Source organism: Lissotriton helveticus, chromosome 3_1 (assembly GCF_964261635.1).
Source record: "Lissotriton helveticus chromosome 3_1, aLisHel1.1, whole genome shotgun sequence".
Lineage (NCBI taxonomy): Eukaryota > Metazoa > Chordata > Amphibia > Caudata > Salamandridae > Lissotriton > Lissotriton helveticus.
The window spans coordinates 2,098,673,551-2,098,685,268 of record NC_136061.1 but is presented as its reverse complement, the minus strand read 5'-3'; positions in this window follow the sequence as shown (position 1 = coordinate 2,098,685,268).

Genomic DNA, 11,718 nt, shown 5'->3' with positions numbered 1-11,718 from the left:
AATTAAAGCAAAAACTCCCATGTTTTAATTGCGGCGAAATTGGACACTGGAAGCGCGAATGTAAGAATCCGCCCAGAAATTTTAAAAATGCATCATTAAATCCACAGATGCAGAATGAGATAAATCTGCAGCAACAGCTACAGCGACAGGTAGTGAATCAGCAAAGTCAGATACCACAACCGCCACTTCCAAACTGTGTGTCAGGCTCTGCTTTCTGGCCTCTTCGGGGCTGTGTTGCTATGCCTATAACCTCCCCTATGAACGGCCTCAGTGTCTGAAGTATGAAACACAAACAACCGAGGGAGTCCAACCGGGGAGGGAAAGGAAGGGAACAGCAGGGAGGGAGATCTGCAACGACAAATAACAACTTGTTTAGAGAAACCCCCCTGACTTGAACCAACCCACTTTTGCTGCTGGCCCTTATCGCACAGAACACTTTACAACCCCTCACTCGTACCTGTAAAGGAAAATACAAGGGTTGTATCTCGAGAAGACACGGCTTGAGGTGGTACCAGGCACTCTCACCCAACTGCGAAATAATCAAACAGAGAGTCACTTCACGAGAATCCTGACTTATGTGGGTGACGTAGTACACAGGGAGGACTGACCCACCTACCTAAAACATGTTGTAAACATTCCTTAAGGGTGGTGCATAATCCCTCTGAATTTGTACCCCTCTTGTGTCTCCTGAGCAAAATAAAGGATAAACAACAATTGTGAAAAGAACATCCAAAGTATAGATAAGCAATAACGGACTTGATCCACTGTTAGTTTCACATGGAAAGTATGTCTTTAGATGTATGAGTGTTCAACACCACACCCACATAGCAGGACACAGTTTATATGCAACCAATGTTTTCACGAGGTCCTGCCTCGAATCACAGGTAAAACTGCCAAGTATTGCACATGCAGTAAAGTTAAATCCCCCTCAGCCGAGAGGAAAACACCGCCCGTTAACACGATGTCACTGTTCATGCGTGGCTCTTATTGGCAGTCTCCCAAAGTTCAATAGCGCGTTCACTTCCTCCCCTCAGCCGAGAGAAAGAATGGGATCCCCCAAGCAGCTCCACGCTACTAGCGTGGAAAACACAGTTCAGGCACAGCGCGCCTCTGAATACAGGAATGTGCGGACTAAATCCGCTTTCTTACCGCTACCGACAGCACACAAACCGTCCTCCGATCTGAACCAGGAATTATCGGCAATGCCGTGACTGCATGGGCTCCTTTTGATTACGTGTTGCGCACGTTCCGTGCGTTCTTCACGTCACCGCCCATTGCCGGTCGGGAATTGTAGTTTCTCAGGTATGCGATGTGCGAGGAGCGCGGTTTTTCAGGCTGTCTGAGATTCTTGGGCACACGGGGCATTCGAAACCTGACAGTACATCCCCCCTCACAAGGAGCAGGCACCGGGTGCAGGACGGTCCGGGCACAAATGGTGAAACCGGGCGACCAACCTGGGTGCGTGAACTGCCCCATCCTTCTCCCAGGAGTTTTCCTCCGGACCATAGCCCTTCCAGGAAATCAGGTAGTGTAGGCGTCCCCTCACCCATTTGGAATCCAAGATCTTCTGTACCTCATATTCCCTTTCCTGCTGTACCCATATAGGCTGGGGAGCACGGCATACAGGACAGAGAGAGGGTTTCACGAGCGACACATGGAATACAGGGTGGATCCGAAAGTGGGCTGGCAACCTCAATTTCACAGCAACAGGGTTAACGTGTTTTACCACTCTGTACGGCCCTATGAATCGGGGATTAAAAACACTGTGTCTCTTGAATTTGATGTGCTTGGTGGACAACCACACCAAATCCCCTCTCCTGTACACAGGGTTTGGCCTGCGGTGTTTATCAGCCTGCGCTTTGTAGCTAGCCTTGGCTCTGATCAGATTGTTGCGTGTGGCCTGGAGCACCTTGCGAACACGCAACAGCCTCTCCCTGATTTCTGGTAGTTTCGTGCTCGTATTCGGCAACAACATGGGATCAAACCTGGGATGATGCCCATACGAACTAAAGAAAGGCGTATGTAGTGTGGAAGAGTGATGAGTACTGTTGTAAGCGATTTCCGCTACCCACAACCAATCCACCCACGCCTCTGAATTGTTTTGGACGTAACAACGGAGATACTGCTTCAGGGTTTGATTCAGCCTCTCCGTTTGTCCGTCGGTTTGGGGGTGGAAACTGGTTGAGATTGAGGACTTGATCTGCAGCTCTGAGCACCACGTTTTCCAGAAGCGTGCTGTAAATTGCGCTCCCCTATCGGACACTATGTCCCTGGGTAGACCGTGTAGCCTCACTACGTGTACTAGGAGTAAGTGCGCTAGCTGTCCTGCTGTTGGTACTTGCCGACAGGCTATGAAGTGCCCCATTTTGGTCAGGTAATCCACCACTACCACTATGGCTGTTTTCCCCTGGTCTTTGGGAAGACCCACAATGAAATCTACCGAAAACCTTTCCCATGGGAGAGCGGGTGTGGGCATGGGTCGCAGCAGCCCCTGTGGTTGTTGACGATCCGACTTCATTTGATTGCATGTAGTGCATTCGGATACCCATCGACGAAGGTCTAGCCTGATCGAAGGCCACCAGAACTGCCTTAAAGTCTTCTCAAGGGTTTTTCCATTCCCCATGTGTCCTGCGCAGGGGACGGTATGGCACCAGGCAAACACAGTTTTGCGCAACAACACAGTAGGGACAAGGACTTGGGTTCCTTTCATCGGTACGCCATGTTTCATCCTCCATTCTGGGTGATGTCGCAGCCCCGTTCTCCACACACAGGTTTGTATTCCGTTGTACACTCCTTTCAGAAATACATGCGAATGGGTTATGCCTATGACCCTGGAAGGTTGGATAATAGCTCTGTTGGGGGTAGAGATGTGTAGAGTCAGGTTCTCTTGTCGTGTTAGGGCGTCTGCCTTTCTGTTGAGGGCACCGGGTCTGTAGGTGACTATGAACCGATACTCCTCGAAGAACAACATCCAAGGTAGTTGCCGGGGAGTCAAATGTCTGGCTGCCCGCATGAATTGCAGGTTTCGGTGGTCCGTATATACGGTGACCTGATGTTTCTCTCCCAACAGCCAATGTCTCCATTCCAAGAATGTGTCACGAATGGCCAGCAGTTCCTTCTCCGCAATCGTGTAATTGTTCTCGGCAGGACTAAGTTTTCTGGACATATAGGCGATGGGATGTAACTGGCCCGTGGCTTCATCTCTCTGGGACAACACTGCCCCCAAAGCTGCTTCGGAGGCATCGGCTTCTACCGTAAAAGGCAGGTCAGGGTTGGCATGAGTGAGCACCGGAGCCGAGGAAAAGGAGTGTTTTAACTGATCAAAGGCTCCTTGAGCTTCAGCACCCCACACAAAAGGCACGTTCTTTCTCGTCAGTCGGGTCAAAGGGGCCACCATGCCCGAGAAACCCTGAATGAAGCGTCGGTAAAAGTTTGCGAACCCTAACAGACTCTGAATGTCTTTGACGTTGTTCGGACGGGGCCATTCTTTTATCGCCAGGATTTTTCGTTCTGCCATCACTTGCCCAGAAGGGGTGAGCATCACTCCCAGGAATTCCACCGTTGTTACATGGAACTCACACTTTGTAATCTTACAATATAAGTGATGTCTCTTTAAGGCTCGCAAAACCGACCTAACATGTGCAATGTGTTCTTCTGTGGAGTTCGAATATATGAGAATATCGTCAATATACACCACGACGTGATGGTCTAAGTATTCTCACAGTACTTCGTTCAGAAAGAACTGTAACGCGGCTGGGGCGTTACAAAGCCCAAAGGGCATTACCAGGTATTCATAAAGCCCATACCGCGTCTTGAAGGCCGTCTTCCACTCGTCCCCTTTTCTCATACGTACAAGGTGGTAGGCACCTCTGAGGTCCAGTTTGGTGTAGATGGTTGCTGATCGTACCTGTTCCAGCAGAACAGGGATTAACGGCAGGGGATACTGATTCTTTATAGTGATGGTATTCAACGCCCTGTAATCAATGCTGCACCTTTTTTCGCCATTCGCTTTTGGGATGAAGAAAAGCGGCGATGCTGCAGGAGATCCAGAAAGACGGATAAATCCTAGGGCTAGATATTTGTCTAGATATGCCCGCAACGTTTCGTTTTCCGGCACCGTGAGTGCGTATATCCGTCCAATGGGGATTTCTGCCCCTGGTACCAGCTCAATTTGGCAATCGTATGGTCGATGCGGTGGGAGTACCTCAGCTTCCTTGTCACTGAACACAGTTTCGTACGTTTGGTAGCAAGCCGGAAGAGTTACGTCCTTTTCTGCGGCCTTAGCTATTCTCTGCAGAGCGGCCAACGCTTGAGATGGACGAGCTAACCCGTTGCTACAATGCTCAAGACAGTACGATGACAGAAACTGGACTGTTTTTGTAGTCCATTGTATTGTAGGTTCGTGTTTCTGCAGCCAGGGTAGCCCCAGGATTATCCCATATTGGGGTGCTTGAATGATGTTGAACGTCATTTTCTCATAATGCGTTCCTCCGCATGAAAGTTCGTATTCCTGCGTGTGGTGTGTAATGGGTCCTGCCTCCAGTTCTTTCTCATCCACAGCATATACGACTTCCGGGTGTGTTTTGGGGATTAGACTCACCCCCAGCCTCTAGGCTTCCTCAATGTCCATAAAACACCCCGTGGCTCCGGAGTCTATCATGGCCCGCACGTCTTTCTCTTCGGAATCCATCACCAACACCATCCTTAAAAACAAATGATTCCTTTCCTGATCAACGTCAGGCGTAATGGAAGGGATGACTATTTTGCTTGATGCTAGAACAAAGTGAAGGGATAATAATGGGATTCCCTGTAAAAGTATATGTACCCCATTCAGTTGAAATTCTCCTCACTAGAAGCAAAACACAGCATTTGACAAGTAACAGGTTAACAAAATATGAAAAAGTTATCCTTGGATCAGATAATGTATCAATTGCAAGATGTGTGAATTTAAATCCTTCCACATTATTGCCTGATGGAACTGTAACAGAAATCAGAAATGAAAATGATATTGATCATGAATGCCTGGATGTATTAGAATATTGCACTAAACCTAGGCAGGACATAAAAGATATCCCATTATCTGAATCAGATTATGTTTATTTTGTTGATGGTTCATGCTTAACCCCTTCGCTGCTAGGCCTTTTCCCCTCCTGTGATAAGCCTTTTTTTGGCGATTTGGGGTAGTGCGAGCTTAGGCCCCTGTAACTTTTTGACCAAATAAAGTATCCACGCCAAATTTGCGTCCTTTTCTTCCAACATCATGTGGATTCTAAAGGTGCCCAGGGTTTGTGGATTCCCTTGGAGGGGTCCCAGAAATTAACCAAAATATAGTGAAATTTTAGTTTTTTTCAGAAAAATGGGAAAAACGGGCTGCAAATGAAAGCCTCTGGGTTTTTCCCTGAAACTGTTATCAAAAAAGGGTTTGTGGGGCTGAAATCTCCATTTTCTCAGCTTTTAGGGAATGACAGTCTTTTGTCAGAGAACCAACATTTTTCACACAGTTTTGGCATTTTTCTGGGACATAGCCTATTTGTTCTATTTTTAGAGCTTTCCACCTCCTTCCAGTTAATGGTAGAAATGAGTTTGAAAGCAATAATGGATCCTGGAAAGCTATACCTTTTCGAAAAGTAGACACAATTCTGAATTCAGAAAGGGGTCATTTGTCTAAATCCATGAAGGTTTCTTTATAGAAACTAACAGTTAAATATTGGAATAATTGAAAATTTGTTGAAAAAAACAGCCTTTTGTCTCAACGTTTTCACCTATAACTTTTTGTAATTTTGACAGCTCTTGGAAACCGTTACATCCGTTAGACCTTCCTGGTTGTGGGGATATATAGGATTTGTAGTTTCACCAAGAACCCGACGAACCCAGATCAAAAAACTGAGCAGCAACTTGCAATGGTATTTTTTTATTTACTGGGTATAGAGCACTTTTTCTTGGAAAATGTATACATGGAAAAATCTGTATGAAAGACACCTATGTATTTCTGAATTGGGTACAAATTATATAGTTTAGAAACAGTATATAATTGCACATTTTCAAAATTGGGAATACTCATACTAGCATGAGAATTATTGGTCATTTTTATAAAATATTTTTTTTTTACCCAATGTCTTTCATTGGGAAGGGAGAACTGCATGAAAACTCAATTGGTGACAATGTCAAAACCACCAGCTTTTGCAAGAGGGGTTACCTGGGTTTTTGGCCCCGTGCTAAACGGCCATCTAGGGAAACCTACCAAACCCACACATTTCTGAAAAGTAGACACCCGGGGGCTTCCAAGGAGGTATGGCTTGCGTGGATCCTCCAATGTTCCTTTACCCAGAATCCCTTGCAAATCTCGATTATAGCTGAAAAAAATCAGATTTTTCACACATTTTTGTGTGGAAAAGCGTGGCATCACTGGGCTCACACAAATTTCCTCCCACCCAGCGTTCCCCAAGGTCTCCCGATAAAAATGGTACCTCACTTGCGTGGGTAGGCATAGTGGCTGCAATAGGAAAAGGTCCAAATCGTACGGTGGAGAATTTAAAATACCCTATAGCAAAACTACCTTGATTTTTGAGGGGGGGCACCTGAGTTTTTGGCCTGGGGCACGGCGGCCATCTTTGGAAACTACCCAACCCAAACAGTTCTGAAAACTAGACACCCGGGGGAGTCCAGGGAGGTATGGCATGCGTGGGTCCCCCAATGTTTTCCTACCCAGAATTCCTTGCAAAACTTAAAATTAGGTAAAAAAATCACTTTTCCAAACTTTTTTGCGTGGGATCTCCGTGCCGGCAAAAATGTCCTACCACCCAGCGTTCCCCTTGTTCTCCCGAGTAAAATGATACCTCACTTGTGTGGGTTCCCCAAAGCTGAACAGGCTAAAAATGAATTTTTAAAAAATGTAGTATTTAGGTTTGACAAATTAAGCACCCCACCTTAGTCACAAGTGAGGTATCATTTTACTCGGGAGAACAAGGGGAACGCTGGGTGGTAGGACATTAGTGCCGGCAGGGAGAACCCACCCAAAAATGTATGAAAAAGTAGGTTTTTTAACCTAAATTTAAGGTTTGCAGGGATTTCCGGGTAGGAAAACATTGGGGGACCCACGCATGCCATACCTCCCTGGACTCCCCCGGGTGTCTAGTTTTCAGAACTGTTTGGGTTTGGTAGTTTCCAAAGATGCCCGCCAAGCCCCGGGCCAAAAACTCATGGGAACCCCCTTGCAAAACCAAATTGTTTTGAATGAATTGAGTTTTCAATTTGAGAGCGTGCGACTCTTGGGACAATATTGCATGGAAATTGTGACAGACAATTTCAAGTTTGCAGGAGATTGTGGATAAAAAACAGCAATAGAATTCACCAGAAAGACATGACCATAGACTCCCATGGTTTAACAATAATATCTAAATTAAGTAAGTTATTTATAGCTATAATGTACACCTTAACAGAGTTACTCAAAAGTCAAACATTCAAGCACGGCTATCTATTCCTCAAAGACACACACATACAGGTTGGATTTGGCATGAGGGCGAGTGATGGTTCAGTACATAACATTTTATTAACAAGATATTTAAAAAAAATGAAATGCTCTGTCAATAAATAAATGCATAAAAACCGAACCAGTGACTCGCAACTCGTGAGCTGTAAAGCCACGACAAGGCACCAACCGTTTTACAGGCCATTCATGCACGTTTCATACTTGATACAAACCAGACCATTGACACCATCCGGAAGGAAAAGCAACACATTACAACAATCACAATAAGGGACAAGGTACACCCTACTTCAGAAAGAGATAAAAGACAAATATTACTGCACAGCCATCTAATCCACAAGCACACACACATACTGGTTGGATTTGGCACGAGGGTGAGTGATGATTCAGTACATACAATTGTATTCGCAAGTAATTTCACAAAAATGAAATACACTGGGTATAATTGAAAGTATGATAAACTGAACCACTGACTCACAGCTCATGAGCTGTAAAGCCACGTCAAGGCACCAACCTCTTTACAGGGATTCATACACCTTTCGTACGTGTGAAACATACAAAACATTCACACCGCCTGCCGCGGACCCATCACATTTCAACACTCACACCAGCAGACAGCGCCATTCAAGGGCCCATCACTTTCACACGCCCACATTTCTGACATTGCAACTACACAAAATGATGGACTGCGTGGAGTGTCACTCAACTAGCAGTGTGTCTAGTGACCAACAGAAAGTAACTACTCACACACCGCCAGCCGAGCACCAGTCCACCCACACCACCATCCAAGCACCAGACCATGCACACCGCCAGCCAAACACCACTCAGCGCACACCGACAGCCAAGTACCATTCCACACACACCACCAGCCAAGCACCACTCCACGCACACTGCAAGCCAAGCGCCACTCCACACACACCGCCAGCCAAGCACCACTCCGTGCACAGACAGCCAAGTACCACTCCACGCACACCATCCAGCCAAGCGCCACTCCACACACACCGCCAGCCAAGCGCCACTCCACGCACACCACCATCCAAGCACCAGACCATACACACCGCCGACCAAAAACCACTCAGCGCACACCGACAGCCAAGTACCACTCCACACACACCACCAGCCAAGCATCACTCCACGCACACCACAAGCCAAGCGCCACTCCACACACACCGCCAGCCAAACACCACTCCGTTCACAGACAGCCAAGTACCACTCCACGCACACCACCAGCCAAGCGCCCTCCGCACACACCACCAGCCAAGCGCCACTCCACAAACACAACACCAGCCAAGCACCACTCCGTGCACAGACAGCCAAGTACCACTCCACACACACCATCCAGCAAAGCGCGACTCCACACACACCGCCAGCCAAGCACCACTCCATGCACAGACAGCCAAGTACCACTCCACGCACACCACCAGCCAAGCGCCACTCCACACACACCACCATCCAAGCACCAGACCATGCACACCACCAGCCAAACACCACTCAGCGCACACCGACAGCCAAGTACCACGCCACACACACCACCAGCCAAGCACCACTCCACGCACACCACAAGCCAAGCGCCACTCCACACACACCGCCAGCCAAGCACCACTCCGTGCACAGACAGCCAAGTACCACTCCACGCACACCACCAGCCAAGCACCACTCCACACACACCACCAGCCAAGCGCCACTCAACACACACCACCATCCAAGCGCAACTCCACACACACCGCCAGCCAAGCACCACTCCGTGCACAGACAGCCAAGTATCACTCCACGCACACCACCAGCCAAGCGCCACTCCACACAAACCACCAGCCAAGCGCCACTCCACGCACACCACCAGCCAAGGACAAATCCAAACACAACACCAGGCAAGCGCAAGAGCACGCACACTGCCAACCAAACACCAGACCACGCACACCGCCAGCCAATCACCAGTCCACAGACACCGCCAGACAAGCACCAGTCCACAGACACCGCCAGACAAGCGCCAAACCATGCACACCGTCAGACAATGCACAGTATACGCAAACCAATATCATACTTTAGTTTTTTTTTTAAAATAAAACAAAAACAAAAACAAATTGCAAATTGATACAAATCTACTAACTCAACAACTAAATCTAAAAAGACTACACAAATGCAAACTTTGAAACTGAACAATAAGTTTTAAAGAATAAAGACCAACCAGTTCACTTTACCACTCATTGATACTCCCAAAAATTCTTTTGCGTGTGGTACAATCTAAAACAAGCAGGTACACACAGCCCGGGGTTTGAAGGGCAGTCGGGGCAGTACATACGAACCTCTTTACGCAAACCTCTTCGCCAACAGACTCTACATCTCCGACTGGGAAAGTCTTTTGAGGTTGTAGGAGGAATTGTATCAGGAAAGTGGCGATCTTTCAATCTGGCAACATCCTCCACCACTCCAACTCTAGGAACACTTGCCTGTTCCACTAAAACAAGGCTGCCTATTACAGACTCCTGAAACTTTACAAAAGTCATCTTTGACTGGGGACAAGATTTCTGGAACACAACAAAAGCATTTAAGGTTGCCAAGTGGAAAAGATGGATAGCCAACTTCCTGTACCAAATGTAAGCCTTACGAAGAGCAGCATACGGTTCCAACCTCTGATCTACTCTGTCAACACCACCCATGTACTTATTGTAGTGCATTATGCACACAGGTTTGCGCACTTCTGCAACCTGACCCCAAACAGTCACCGGTTCAGTGCTTTCATCATGTATTGTAGTCAACATGTAGACATCTCTCCTGTCTGAAAACTTCACAGCTAGAAGCTCCTCACAACGCAATGCACTGCACTGTCCCCGAGCAAGCTTTCGACAAACAAGTTCTTTTGGGAAACCTTTACGGTTTGAGTGGATTGTGCCACAAACAACAGTGTCCACTTTGGCCAATTCCCTGAATAACCGCACACCAGTGTAGAAGTTATCGACATACAAATGATGGCCTTTGTTAAAAAATCCACGACCAGGTTCCCACACAATTTTCTCAGTCACTCCAAAAGTCGACGGACAACCAGGGGGGTTAATCCTGGATTCCATACCAGTGTACACCCTGAAATTAGAGACATATCCAGTCTCACTGTCACACAGCATATAAAGCTTAATTCCATAGCGTGCCCTCTTACTAGGAATGTATTGCCGAAAAACCAAGTGGCCCTTGAACAACAGCAAAGACTCATCCACTGCAATTTCTTTCCCAGGATAAATGATCTCAGGAAATCGATCAACAAAATGATCAATGACAGGCCGATCAGGGTGATCTCGTGCCAAAGCAGAACTATTGTCAACAAAATGCATCATCCGAAGCAGAAGCAAATACCTATCACGACTCATGACTGCCGGAAATATAGCTGTTGCCATCAAGGGACTAGTAGACCAATATGAAGACATTGATGGTTTCCTAAGCAAGCCCATCAAAAAAGTTAACCCAAAAACTTTTTCATCTTCTCCAAATTTATGGGAGTCCACCGGGTAGCTCTAGCGTGGGGCTTAAGGCTAGCACTGTTCACCCTCAAAAAAATTTCAGCATAGAAATTAGTCTGCTCTACAATCTCTGCCAAAAACACATCATCCATAAACAACTTGAAAAAATCAATAGGCAAAACGTTTTCAGTGTTCACCCTACACCCTGGAACACCAGTAAATTCAGGCAATGCCGGCTGCACCATGCCTGGTGCAACCCAGAGATCAGAACTTTCAACGTCAAGTCTTGCAGCCGCAGGCTGCCGCCCAGCTGCCTCTTGTCTCACTACACCAACTGGAAGTCTAGCAGCCCCAGGCTGCAGCCCAGATGTCACTTGCTGCACTATTGGCACAGCAATGTCCTCCGCAACCACAGGCACAGCAATGTCCTCCGCAACCACAGGCACATCATCCACACCAAAAGTATCTTCATCAGCACTCAGAGTGTCTTCATCATCAGATGAAGCCATGTGTAGAGAAAACTCACTACCTGAATCTTCACCTCCCACCTCTGGCTCAGAATCAGAGTCAGTCTCTGGACCATGGTCGGAGGAAGAATCAAAAAGCATTCCAACAACTTGCTGAGCAGTAATCCGGCGGATAGCCATTATCCTTACAAATAAAGGAGACTGCACCAACAACTCAACAACCCCAATACTGTGCAAAGTAAGATAAAAAATGTAAGCCTTTTTCACAAAAATCTATATTTAGAAAAAATATACAAGTCACTTACAAGACACAACT